The sequence below is a fragment of the Haliotis asinina genome, chromosome 8 (assembly GCF_037392515.1).
Source record: "Haliotis asinina isolate JCU_RB_2024 chromosome 8, JCU_Hal_asi_v2, whole genome shotgun sequence".
Lineage (NCBI taxonomy): Eukaryota > Metazoa > Mollusca > Gastropoda > Lepetellida > Haliotidae > Haliotis > Haliotis asinina.
The window spans coordinates 21328297-21343016 of NC_090287.1; the positions used below are offsets into that span (position 1 = coordinate 21328297).

The window sequence follows — 14720 nt, forward strand, 5'->3', positions numbered from 1 at the left end:
TCATTTTTGCTGACTTGGTTGGGACATGTCATGGGTTCCCAATTGCGCAGATCGATGCTCATGTTGTTGATCACTGGATTGTTTGGTCCAGACTCGATTATTTACAGACCGCCGCCATTTAGCTGGAATATTGCTGAGTGCGGCTTAAAACTAAACTCACTCACTCACTCAGTTCATTCTGGGTTAATGATATTTACCTATGGTGCAAAGAGTTGTCTTTTACCTTGGATGTATGGTACCCATGTGTATGTTTCAGTCCGATTATGAAATCAGTCATGTCGTCAAAAGACGTAAAATTTCAACCATTTGAACCATGATTCAACCATTCAGCCATGATTATGAGGGTCGGCCATTTCGTGTCATTTTGTGTAACAACAATCAACATACTTCAGTCATTTCTTGAAATTTCACTTCATCAGCAAGTGTCAAACAAACAGATGTAAATGCTTCAAAGCCAGGCTGAAGTGCAATAGTCGGTGTTCAAATATGTGATGTTGAAATTGTAATCCACTTCTGTAGCTTAAGTTACTAAGTGGAATTTCATGAAACGACAGACGTATATTGATTGTTGCTACACGAAATGACGCGAAATGGCTGACCCTCATAGTCATAGTCACAGTCATAGTCATAGTCATAGTCATAGTCATAGTCACAGTCATAGTCACAGTCACAGTCACAGTCACAGTCATAGTCACAGTCATAGTCACCAAATTACTGATTTCACAATCTGGCCGTAACATGTATATGATCTTTACCTGGAGTTTATTTCAACTTGAGTACCGTGTCGATATTTACCTGGACACACATAATTCATCTCAGTATTTTGCATTTATTTTCCGTCTATTCTAATTACACAAAACGTAGATATGTGTTGTTCGTTCTTGGTAAATCATTCTTACTGATTTTGTTTGTTATTCAGTCTCGGTATGCAAGGTTTGGCTGAGCTATTTACAGTCGGGGTATATGATATTTATCCTCGGTGTCAGTTAATCCATATTTATATGCAATATTTACCTTCGTAACAATTCATTGTGCGTGTATGATATTTACCTGGGTATTGACAGGTATATCACATTAACACAGAATATGTTATTAATTCTTGGTATACAATATTTATCTCGTGTATAACCAGATCTGTGAGTATACGATAGGAATGAGACTTTCCATGTCCTGACTCTGACCTCCGAAGCTGTCTTACAGTCAAAAGCTCAACGTACTTGAATTTGACAGAGGTAGTTTTAATTGTTAATTATCTAAGTTTAAAAATAAACCAGAATAGCAACTAAACCCCTGAAATGTGCTTCACAAAACCAACAAACCAGCGTTTGTAGTGACATTAAGTACCCGAAGCGTGTGTACAGACATTATTCGAACAGACACGCACGTGAAGCGTATGAGTGAAATACGAAGAAATACACACCTTCACTAAAATATTACAGTCTGTTTATCATTGCATATCCCAAACTGAAAAGAGACACGATGCATAAAGTAAGACATAATGTATGTATATGTAGATATATACAAGACTATGATAGGCCTGAACTCTGCCTGTCTAAATATATCATTATGTTGTCTGTTAACTGATTTGATGTCGACATGAAACACCCCACCAGTCCGCACGTTAACCCCACACATAGCACATATCAACACACCCGGTATTAAACAGCAGCACACACTCACCTGTAACTTGGAGAGTAGAGGCTTGTGAGGCCAGCAATATTGATTTTTGTCCTTACCAGATTTTGTGTAAAAATTACCCGAAAAAAAGTTTTTGGATGAACATTGAGAGAACGTTAACAAATGCAAATATATCAGCTGTGTCTATTGCGACTCCTTGATTGACAAAAATAACATAATATATCCCCTTGGTGTTTCATGTTTATGTTGATACTTGACTTGACTTTGCATGTGTTGTCACCTTATCGCTTATACTCGACTCTGGTTTTCGGACAGATTTCGTGTAGAAATGACTTTTGTTTCTAGGCGACTCACTGATTATTGTTTTACGAAACGTTTAGCAGTATTCACCAGAGATAGGCTTCATACACTGAACCCATGTGGAGAATCGAACCCGTGTGACGAGCGGACGCTTGAACCACTAGGCCACCATACCGCCCCATTTATTTCTGATTTACCACCAATGGGGAAGGATACTCATATCTTTTCCTTACCACCTGGAAGCAGCGGGGTAGCCCAGTGGTTAAATTGTTCGCTCATCATACCGAAGACCCGGGTTCGATTCTCAACATGGGTATAATGTGTTTGAAACCCATTTCTGGTGTCCCTTGCCGCGATGTTGCTGGAATATTGCTAAAAGCGGCGTAAAAAGGTCACTCACACTCCACCTGGAAGCATCGGTATCTATATGATAATTGTCATGTGAATATAATGTACTATATTAACATTATTATGGTTCATGTCTAGTATTTTAATTGGCATTTAGTGTTTGGAGAAACATTTTAAGGTAACATTAGTTTTAGTGACGACGTTTTAGGGTCGCCTCTTGTCCCTAACACAAAGGTCCTGTGTTTGGACGTGTGTGTCATTTCCATGTTTACCACACAGCATAGCTTGTAAACAATGCATGTGAATGACGTGGGTTCCTCGTCTCCACGCAATGTCGTTACTGTACACAAACTCTAATGAATGTTTCACATCTTTATGTCCTATATCTATGCCATAATTCTGGCTAAAAGCCGCTCATGAAATGTCATTACGGAATGTTATTGTTTGTCGAGTAATTTTATAACCCTATCCAGAAAGACTATAGAATTACTGTAAGGAAGGTAATATTAATGTCAAAGAGTGTCATTTATGCATTTTCTAAAATAAGCACTAAAATATTTTCATTCATTCCTTTAAATGTCTTTGGCATGAATGAGTTAGATAAACGTAAGAAACAGAACCTTTTCGTGAAAACAATAAATTGTATAAATGCCTCTCAAGAACCTAATAAAACATGTGTTTGAGATACATAAACCCGAGATTACAAGTTGATGTTCTCACGTGAATGACGAAAAAGAGAAACAACAACTTAGTAAACTAGAAATTAAAGTATTTTTTAAAAATTAAAACATAAGGTCTTTAAACAGCTAGATAAGCGGCGTTTTCGGAGTTTTAATAAATATGTTTCTTCTGAATCTATTGTACTCCTCTCCTGCCGCTTGTATCGTTCAATGTGGGTGACGTCAGCGAATAAATCAAACTACACAAAACATATGTGACTAATAAGGCAATTCGGCGTTTTTAATTATCCCGAAAACTATCAAACAATATAATATCAACAGACACGTACACACATGGTTAAAACGGACGACCGATCGTCTTGCGTGCGTGTACATTTCATATAGATTTCACGTGCAGCCCCTCCTCCTTGTCCCTGATTGGCTGAACATGGTGCTTATTGCAGTTGGAGCAATATCGCTTGCCTGACTGGCAAGCATTGTCACATCGTATCTGCCGTGTGCCAGAGACAGAATCGCGGATCTGAATGCAGAGGCATGGTCAGGCTCATAATATCTTGTGCCCTGATCGGGAATATATTTAAACAGTATCTGTAGATGATTATAACACGGCTCTGATGGAGAGAAAGAAAGAAGAATCGGATGATGTTATTCGTCATTTATGAGTCATGGACTGAAACAGCAAGAGGGAAGTAGTCTGTTAGCCTGTTGCCCGGGCCTCTAAACACTGTCGCCTGATATTTGATACCAGGATATGATACATTAGTGAAATACGTCAAACATTTGTTGCCCCTGAGTTTAGCACTTGCATTGCAGGACAAGGAGAGTGAAACTACTGCGACGCTGGTGCATATGCCCTACAATACGAACTAGAATATTTGCTTCAGTATAATATGTGCTAGTATTCATTTCAGTATACTGAAAACAGTATTGTTGCATGATATTTCCTTTAGTATGTTCAACAATGAGTACTATTGTACAATGAAACGTGTATTCTTCTCCATAGTTAGAAAAGAAACTTAAAATATATTTCATCACGCATGATAAATTATGCTTGTAATCCTGGAAACAACTGATATGATGGTAATAGGTTGATGCCTTTGTCAACATGCTATCGTCCCTCTTTGTTGGTTATATTTTATTGTCCGATTCAGTTGTAATTAACCACAATACTGTTCATATTAGTGCTTAAAAAATAGAACAGTAACGAGATATCAAAAGATGATTAAATACAGTTAAATATATACTGGACAAAAATAGTTAGGGGTGTCTGTAAATTTTGAAATTCTAAATAACGATGTATTTATTCATTGACGTAATGATAAAATATCAGTTATATGTATACCAATATCTCTAAACTATTTATTCAGTATACTTATCCATGAGTGCAACGTGTCCATGTCATTCGTATCCTTTTTGACCCGTTCTTGTCCCCGCCATCATCGGATAAAGCGAAAAGCCGGATATTACGAACCAAAGTCCATATCAAAGAGTGTAAAGTGTTGAATATGTATGTGCGAGGATAACGCTTCGAATCTAACGGACAGAAGGAGGTCGGTACGTTATAAGCAGACTGTAATTAACGACTAAATTAAATCCTTCATGATTTGCATTTGGATACAGGTGCGCGTCGATATAGTATCATATACACCAACAGAGTGCGACCCCCGTTTACTCGCCGCAGCAAAAAATTATATGCATGTTGATTGGAGATAGGAATATCCTAGTGACAATGCAGTGCCAGATGCGTGCAACATGCTGCATGTGTAATGCATCTGCACTCAGCGACTCAGATTGTGTATTGATGAATTTCCCTGACATTTCACGGATGCGATGAAGCGTGATTCAGGTGATTATACGTTGGAAACGTTTATAACATCAATGACGTGTACGCCAGGTACAAATACAAAAACAGCTGTGCCCGCGGTAAGTCTGTGAACGGTAATTTTTGAAAAATAAGTCTTCCATTTGAATTGTAGATGACGGTTACGTCATCATACCAGTTAAGACAAAGCAATGAACAGTTTTGTTGTTATATCAAAGTCTCCTTGTTTTTCTACTGAATTATGATGAATGTCTCCAATTACCGAGCCAGAACAATACTCATAGCTCCAGGGTGACAAGACGAATACTTATATGGTGATGTAAATGCGCTTATTTTGGGGACAACAATAATGATTATCATGATACATATTAGAGCCACGGAAACACCATTAAATGTTTTATCGTCAAGTGCTGCATAATCATCATCATCATCATCATCATCATCGTCGTCGTCGTCGTCGTAGTCGCCACCATTATCATCACCATCGCCACTACCATCATCATCACCATCGCCACTACCATCATCATCACCATCGCCACTGCCATCATCATCACCATCGCCACTGCCATCATCATCACCATCGCCACTGCCATCATCATCATTGTCAACAAATATTATATTATAATAAGATGAAGTTTGATACTTGGGTTTTTTCCCCAAAGAAATAACACCCCTGAAGATCAGTGGTAGAATAGAACACTCACTCATTCACTCACTCCGAAGAAATATATTATACTAACATCATACAATGCCCTTATGTAGCCAACAACAAGATGTTGCGTGACAACCTGGATCCCCTCACAGGTCGCCACCTAATACGACCCCAACTATTGTCAAGCTCCTCTCCTCCTGGGCTACACTCACAATATATATATGTCATGTATAACAAGAACTGTTCTCCGTGAACCTCGGGGGTAAATCAGCCTTGTTTCCGACCGGTGCCAAGGTGTCTTCCAGTGCAGAGTCTGCTTACACAGTGCTGCATCACCGTGCACGGTGCTCACTGGCTTATCACATGACTCGCACGAGGATGAAAATCGTCACTGACGAACTTGTGTTTACACTTTCTGAGTTCGAACCTCATGATGAACCTTTTATATCTGCATTGTCTGTTTGACATATTTGGTGCTCTTGCGTGAGAAATTTTTTTATAGGTATACGTATTTTTGTCGGTCGACGGAGACAATGAAAATAACACTTTGGATTTTCAATACGCTTCGGTTTATGTTGCTCACAGCCAGCATTCCTTCTGTCAGATATACTGTGAATGTAAAACATTAAAGTAATTTTAAATGAACTGTCATCTGAACTCACCTGAATGATGAGTTTTCATGCTGAACATGGACAGAATCGAAGGCGTCAAAAGGACGTCTTATAAAGTTTCAGGTATTTGTACAGTCGTCTTCTCCTTCCTTTATGTAAGAAATCATGTCTTGCTTGTGCTTGAGTATACTGAACACATTATCACAGTGTTGTAATCAGCGCCAACTTCGGATAAACCCGCACAACTCATTTCCTTATGATATATTAGTCAGTATTTCAACGAAAATCTGAAGGCAAACTAACGTGGGTCATTCCTGTATGAATGCTGTTTTTATCTTTAGCTTAAGTCAGCAATAATTTCATGAATGTTTAAACTTAACTTCATTTTTTCAGCTTCCCTTTCTCTTGTGGCGCAGAATGTCTGAACCTAGTAGCGCCATTACAGCAGGGGATAAATACTTAATAATAATAATTAATAATAATTGATTAAAAATAACATCCCGGTAAGCAAGATTAAGAAGCATACATGCCTTATCTCATTACCGAGATTCATATAAATCCGGATATGTCCGTTTTGTTTATATTCAAATGCATACAATATTTTTATTGCAATACAACGTGCCATGCATGTATATTAATCCCCCCACCCCACCCCACCCCACCCCACCCACCCACCTTTAATTACACGTCGGGCCTTAAGCGTACAAACTGAACAACAAAAACAAAACCAAATATATATAACAAACAAGCCCAAAGAGAAAAAGAAAAAGAAAACTAAAACAAAACAAACAAACAACAACAACATCAAAACAATACAAGCAAGCAAACAAATAAACCAAACCAACAACACCGTGGATGTTGATCAAAACGCATCCCATATGTGTAAATTGATATGGGTTATCGTCATCTTCCGTTGGTGGTTCTCCTAGGATAGAACACCACATCTATGAGAATAATGAAAAAGAAACCCCAAAACGAAAAGAAAACCCCCATGAAGTACCAATCCCTCTAAAGAACAATAAAAATCCAACAAAACGGAAAAAAGACAACTGCAAAATAATATCAAACGCAATATTTTTCTGCCAAAACATGTTCACCAATATTCATTTTTTTTCAAAAATGCAGCAGCTAAATCCATGTGTCAACTACTTACGTTCTGGGACCATGAAGATCCAGGTTAGAACTGATCTTCGGTAACCAGTGCTTGATGTTGGTAGTTTGAATATTGCTGAGTGCGGCGTAAAACTAAACTCACTCACTCACCAACGTCCTGGCTACAAACATAGCTATTAACTCAAGCGTCGCTTGAATGCACCCACCTCAAACGTTTTCCTAACAAACCTTAAATTTAGACAAAGATGCCATGTCACAGAGGAAAATGTTTACATGTATTCTAGATTTTGATGTTACTAAGAACACAGTGATTTTAACCAAATGTCAGAGAGCCACGGCGGTGTCAGTATCGACTTGAATAATATTCATTAGTTCAAATAATTATTCCTAGATTATACGAGTAATATAAAACCACGCTGTCCTAAAAATGAAAAAAAAATGAAAAAATAAATAAATAAAATAACATTAAAAAAGCCCCCAAACAGCACCTACGTCAGACTGCCCCCGTTGTCTAGACTTGCCTAGGGATTGTATAGGATTATATTTCATCAACGTACTTGTGTTTCAGTACAGCCTAGGAGCAAGGCTAACATCAGTCGGATATACGAACAAACCACACTGGTATTTTAGCAAAGGAAGCGATTCGCACACTTCCTTGCATTAGTAAATACAGGAAAGGGGTGTGAGAGTGGGGGGTAGGCAACAGGTCCGGGATGAGGGAGAGGATGCGAGGGAGGCTTATAGGCTGGGGGTAGGGTCAGGGTCAAGCGTGACGTGTTGTGTTCTCGGTGATGACAACACGGTATTATGTACAGTGTAGGTGCATGTCAGGAAATAGGATAATATCTGGCCTTCATCAGGCTGGTAGTGATTCTGACAGCGCGATGCCCCCAGACGGGTTATTTAGTTCAGTCGGCGTGTTTATTAAAGTCACTGACTCATGATGTTACGCTTATGTATCATAATTAACCTTAGACACTAGGCACTGGAGGATGGGAGTGTGTGTGTGTGTGTGTGTGTGTGTGTGTGTGTGTGTGTGTGTGCGTGCGTGCGTACGTGCGTGCGTGCTTGTGTGCATGGTTGGGGGGGGGGGGGTGTGTGGAATGGGGGTGTTTCGCGAGGAGAGGTTGCAGGGTTTGGAATTAATCAAACCTTGCGTTTACTGTTGCTAATTAAAGGGAGTTACTTTATTTTAACGCGATATTCCAGCAATGTGACTGCGGGCGACACCAGAAATTGGCTTCACACATTGCATCCATGTGGGGAATCGAACCTGGGTCCTCGGCGTGACGGGCGAACGATTTAACCATTAGGCCACACCGGTGCCCCTGCTGCCAGGTGGTAAGAAAAAGTTTAGTGTGTCCTTCCCCACCGGTGGTACCTTCGGAAATAGAAGAGGCGGTGGGGTAGCCTAAGTTAACCACATTAAGCATGATATTGTAGTTTCCTGATTATAATCAGAACTTTATAAAATGGGTCAAAACTAAAAAGATATTCAAACATTGTTTTTTCTCATTTTGTCGAGTAGAAGCGACTAACGGCATCGGGTGGTCATGTCATCGTATCACAATTGCGTAGATCGATCTTCATGCTGTTGATCCCATGGTTGTCTGGTCCAGATCCGATTATTTACAGACCGCCGCAGTACATAGTTGGAATATTGCTGTGTACGCCGTAAAATTAAACTCACACTTTTGTCTCTTTTGATGAGACCAAGAACCAAAGTTTTATTACCCTTTTAAGATATCCCCAACCCGCATTAAAACAGAATGCACAAAAAATGATTAAAAACACTCTTAAAAGTCCCCTAGTTACGATAATTTATTCCACAATCTGAATTCGATCCGAACTACATGTGGACTTGAACGCTACAAATCTATAGCAATTAAAGGAAACTTGTAAAGAAAGAAAACCTTTTTGTGTAAAGATTTCCCAAGTTGATGTAGTTTTATGAAAGTAGTCACTCCTTTGCCAAGGCTGACCGTGTCAATAAACGTCTCTATATTCAATTTCCAGCCCATGAAAATGTAATGAAACAAAGGTCAACGTGACACCGTGTATCTAATCGTGTAAAGACATACTCACAAATGTTTATTAATTATTTGACAATGACGACTAGGGACCCGTCCTTACATTTCCGACTTCTTTAAATCGATCAGCGAAAGAAAACGTGGTTCAGATTCTTGGGAAATGAAATCTTTTTAAAATGTATTTTAAAAGAAGCACCACAACAAGTCACCATAACTCAATCCGAATTTTCATTTCTGCACTGTGGACCAGAGGCCCGGTACAAGTAAGAACCGTTATGATGGGCCAGCTAGTGAGACAAACGCTTTTGCGTTTTGAACATAGAACAATATGTAGAAGCTGTGCATTTACGGTTGACATTTAGTATACGAATGTATGGTAAGGAAGCTGGGTAAAGCTGAGTGTCTTGATCACTCATTTTGAAAGACAGATGAGTTTGATTTTACACCGCTTTTAGCAATATTCCAGCAATATCACGGCGGGGGACACCAGAAATGGGTTTCATACAGAGTACACATGTGTACACAGTGGACACATACGGTGTATCCCCCCCACCCCCCCACCCCCCCACATATATATAGCTGGATGTTAAAGACACCGCATGTTATATGTGAAGCAACTTAAATTCTTGTTGCGACTCGCTAATACTGTCAGTTCCTAATATCTAGGCTGGTAGGATAGCGTAGGGGTTAAGGTGTTCACTCGTCACACCCGTGTTCGTTTCTCAACATGGGTACAATGAGTGAAGTCTATTTCTTGTGTTCCCGCCTTGATATTGCTGGAATATTGCAAAAGCAACTTTATATAAGATCACTCTCACTCTTAATATCCTTTGCACGTTTACGTCAGTACACGTGTGTCTAGGTGCGTGAGTCTCTGTGAACATATACATGCGTGTTTGAGCGAGTGCGTGTGTCTCTGTGAACATATACATGCGTGTTTGAGCGAGTGCGTGTGTCTCTGTGAACATATACATGCGTGTTTGAGCGAGTGCGTGTGTCTCTGTGAACATATACATGCGTGTTTGAGCGAGTGCGTGTGTCTCTGTGAACATATACATGCGTGTTTGAGCGAGTGCGTGTGTCTCTGTGAACATATACATGCGTGTTTGAGCGAGTGCGTGTGTCTCTGTGAACATATACATGCGTGTTTGAGCGAGTGCGTGTGTCACACCTTTCAAGAAGGCCTGTTATGAGACGGCTACCACATTGTGAATATTTTACACAATCTGCAATACATACACTACTGGATTCCCCTTTCTCTTTAGAATTGAAGTACAAACTACTTTGTCACCAATACCACTGTGTTTACACGATCGTTGTTTATCCAGAATTGGAACTTTCCTTGAACATTTGGTATCATGCGTTTTCCATATGACCACTAAAGTATCTACATCGACCTATTGTGACTGCAGTCCGAGTCATAGAAAATTGGCCTCTTGAAGTTTAACGTGTACATGAATGTGTCACGTACAAATCCCGCATCAGGATCATGCATTAATCATACCCCTGTGACAGACGATCAAACGATAACTCGAAATACCATGACTTCCTCTCCGCGAAGAGTTATTGACAAGCTATTGACATTATACCCTCACCATGCTGAAATTGACTAGCTGAGCCGGTAGATCGTGCCGCAACGCAAGTAACGTCCAGGCGTATATGTGCATGTTCTATTTCTATGGTGACACATACAACTAGATGTATTTACACTGTGTATACGAAGAAATCTAATGCTTTATAATATCAATGCGTTCATTGTCTTGCTTTCTGTTTTGGGGATCCATTCACGAAGCAACCTTTACTACAGTCCGTTTGGCTCAAAAGCACATATACAGCCAACGTGACTTCCACTTTGTGTCCTGGCAATTAGATGCCTCCGTGTGGGTTCGAATCCTGCGTGGGGCTCAGCCCCAAGAGTTCTAGAATTTGTTCCTAAATAAGAAAGTGTATTCCCAAATATGTAAGTTCGAATCCCACAGCCCCACCACAGGGAGTCACCTCCCCTCCCCTCTCCTATTTTAATAATAGTTTGTTAAATAACTTGTTAGGTCTTAAATTCTGCCAAAAAACCCTCACAGAGTCGGTCTAATGTTTTGAAAATGATCAGCGACCCACTGAATATTATACGCATGTTTATTAGTTTTCGAGCTAGATTGCAATTCACCCGCCCGCTTTTGAGACGAGGGGACTATAACTTAGCCTTAACTTCCATTCCATTAACAGTGTACTTTGCTTACCCTAGTGACTTACGCTCACCTAAGTGCTTTGTGAAGTAGGCCCTGGCCTGTTGAAGCTAGGGAGTCACCGTGTGATGGGATGAATCACATCTTGCGCTACACCTGCACGCTTGTTAACACGTTCGTATTATAATTTATCAGGTTTGGGGTTATTAAAGTTGCGATTTCTTATGAGTATGTCCCGTTTTGTCACCTCTATTTTATGAATCACCGCCAGTCTTGAGAGCAGGTGCTAGCGAAAACCTGTACCTATCCGTCCCCACCAGCGGTACAAACACAAGCAAAACCGAGTCAGTAGTTCAGCGACATATGGTGCAAGGTTAAAATATGGAATTGCAACGGAATTTATTTTTGTCAAGTTGGAAATGTCTTCTATACAATGCGTTTTATGGCTTTACTAAGGAATAGATGCTGTGGTCCTACTGAGCAGGATCGACATCAACACCCTCCAGAGTAGCAAGCGGTGATACAAAGGGTCAGAACGATAGGTCTGTTGCTAGAACTGTAGACATCAGTCCCTTTTTATAGAACAGTTAGACCGATAAGACATGAGAGGTATGACCTGCGTTTTATTTTCAATCACTAATTATAACAGAGGAAGTGAGGTATGGTTTGAGTCACACCGAAAACCTGGGTCCGATTGCTGTCATAGGTACACAGTGTGAAGAACATTTATGGTGCCCTCGGCCGTGGTATTGCTGGAATTTTGCTAAAAGCGGCGTAGACCGTCCTCACTCACTCACTCACTCACTCACTCACTCACTCATTATAACTATATAGAAACGACACCATACTTTAGCGACAGGAATGAGTGACTGCTGCAGTGTGCACCATCACGGCGGTACACATCAGAAATGGGCTTACACTGTTATCAAGTTAATATTAACTCAGCACCATATACATTACATATCCTGTGCTGGGTTCAACTACTTGTGTGAATAGTTGTGTTCTCACACTGCTTGTGTTTTCTCACAACCCAGTTTTGTGTCTCGCATTAGTCACCAATTCCATTTAAATCTGCAGTTTCCTTTGATGACAAATAGTCTTGGTTACAAATCCGGTATAAATAGTCCTGTGTCCATTTCATATACTAGTAATCATTAAATCAGCATGGTACACTCCAGATTCAGATTCAAGTGCACAGTTTCGCTTTTCAACTCTCAGACTGACATTACGTCACAATGATAAAGGCAATAGTTCAGTTATTTACACATAGCCATTGGTGTCCGGAAATCACATGACCCGGAAGAGGACATGCACACTTGCGCACATATGTCAGCAACGAACGTCTGTTCTCTTTAGTACTGAAGATAATAAAGGTTTCCGAAAGTGCACATGTGGTACGTTGTAACATTGAAGCCAACATCAGTAAACTGAAAATAGGTCGGTTAAAGACATTACAGGAAAAGGTTGGCCGGATGAAATCAGTTTGCAGCTTCAGTGTTGCAGTTAGATATATGAAAGAGTGTCATTAATGCTACTGCACATGGCCATTTTGGTGGACTGTTTTAATGATACTAGTTTATATAACACTATATTACAACGTCTTCTTTGTTGTATAACACAATGTTTCCGGGGTACTTCTTGCCCCCTCTTCCGGAAAAGTTGCGTTATATAATAAAGAAGAAGTTGTCATCCATATACTCGTCTTATATATTCACCGACTCTCAAGAATCTCATTTTATACAACACTGTCCAAAGGCCTTGTGTGATACATTGTACTCATAATTGCTTCATAAAATCATTATGCATAATGGTTTCTTGTCTTCAACATACATATATGCATTAAGTGGCTCATGTGAATATATATTATCAGGTAGAATAATGTGTTTATATTTTTAAACACATGTTTGAATCAGTATATTTCAATACCTTGTTTCTTCCGATCGCACTTAAGGCAGATGACATTTCAAACTGTGACGCAACAGGGACAGAACTGATGTCCTTGAAATGCCTTTGCAAGTGTTTGTCACAAGTGTGTCCGATGTGACAGGATACGTTTACCTATTCGCGAACACGAAGACTCGTTATTTGATAATGATTTTAAAACACGTGCTTCTAATGTATAGTCGGTATCGTACACAACTTTCAAAATATTTTCTTTTTATGATTATGTAAATGTTTGTGTTTATATGAGGAACAGTTTGTTTCGGGCAGGATAAACATGAACACATGCGTCAATTACATAATCAGAATAGTGCGATCTACACCGCTTTCAAAAGATCTTTATGTAGATTGTTTATGTCGCTTATATTCAGCAAGACTGGAAAGCGAATGTGCGTCACTCTATAAAATGAATATGAAGAACTTTACAGTTAAGGGTAGGTAGTTGAAATGCTATCAGGATAAACCTTGAAAGCTTCCTACAATGTCTTAATAAATATCACTGCTTTTAAATCTGCATGTTAATCTAACCACAAAATTAATACAACATTACTTCAACAACCTTTAAAGTAAATTTGTGGCCAACAGCTTTCTCCGTTTGTTAAATACAAGGGTTTAACATCGATGCAAATAATAAAAGTAGCCTAATGCTACTTCTACCCCAAAGTGCACTGATATGAAATAATATTTCCTTTGTCACTCTGAAAAGCACGAAGTCTTCTACTCGTATATCTCTAATGTTCTCACAATGCGTGTGTTTTCTCACAACCCAGTTTTGTGACTCGTATTAGTCACCAAATCTATTTAAACCCGCACTTTCACATGATGACAAAAGTCTTGGTTAGAAATCCGGACATAAATGTTGAAGCATTACTGTACCCATTTCATATAATTATTAAGTTACTATGGTAACCAGATGCATAGCCAAGTGCATTTCGTTTTTTCAACTCTCAGTAGGTTCCTAATCGTCTAACAGATATTCCAAAGGTTAACTGAGAACAATTCCGTGTCGGGTGTATTATAGCAGTTTTCTTCCGGCATCATGATGTAACATGGTTTTGATAAAAATATTTACTGAAAGAGGTAAAAGCCTGCAGCAGCCATGGTCGGGTGATATCACAGTCTATAAGCACAATGTGTCTCAGCTTCCGGTTTGGGTTTACTGACCAGCGGAGTTTTGTTTCCAGAATAGCGGGGTTTTCTTTTTCACAGGCCTTCTGTAGACAGAAGTGTGCCATTCAGCATCTGCTAGTATGACTACCACTGATTGGTTCCGGAATAATGACACATTCTCGGATTAGACATATATATGTTGTCCACACATATTCATTGTCGACCTTGTTAACCTCGGACACATGTAGATCGGGGTTAGAATTGAACTTCAGCAAGCCATGCTTGTCAAAGA

At 39.5% G+C, this 14720-nt stretch overlaps 1 protein-coding gene across 1 annotated transcript in view; it reads left to right on the forward strand.

Annotated features, from left to right (window-relative positions):
• LOC137293560 (kelch-like protein 14) overlaps nucleotides 1-14720 on the forward strand; it is a 70523-nt gene that overhangs the window by 635 nt on the left and 55168 nt on the right. The gene's annotated exons all lie outside the window — the stretch shown is intronic.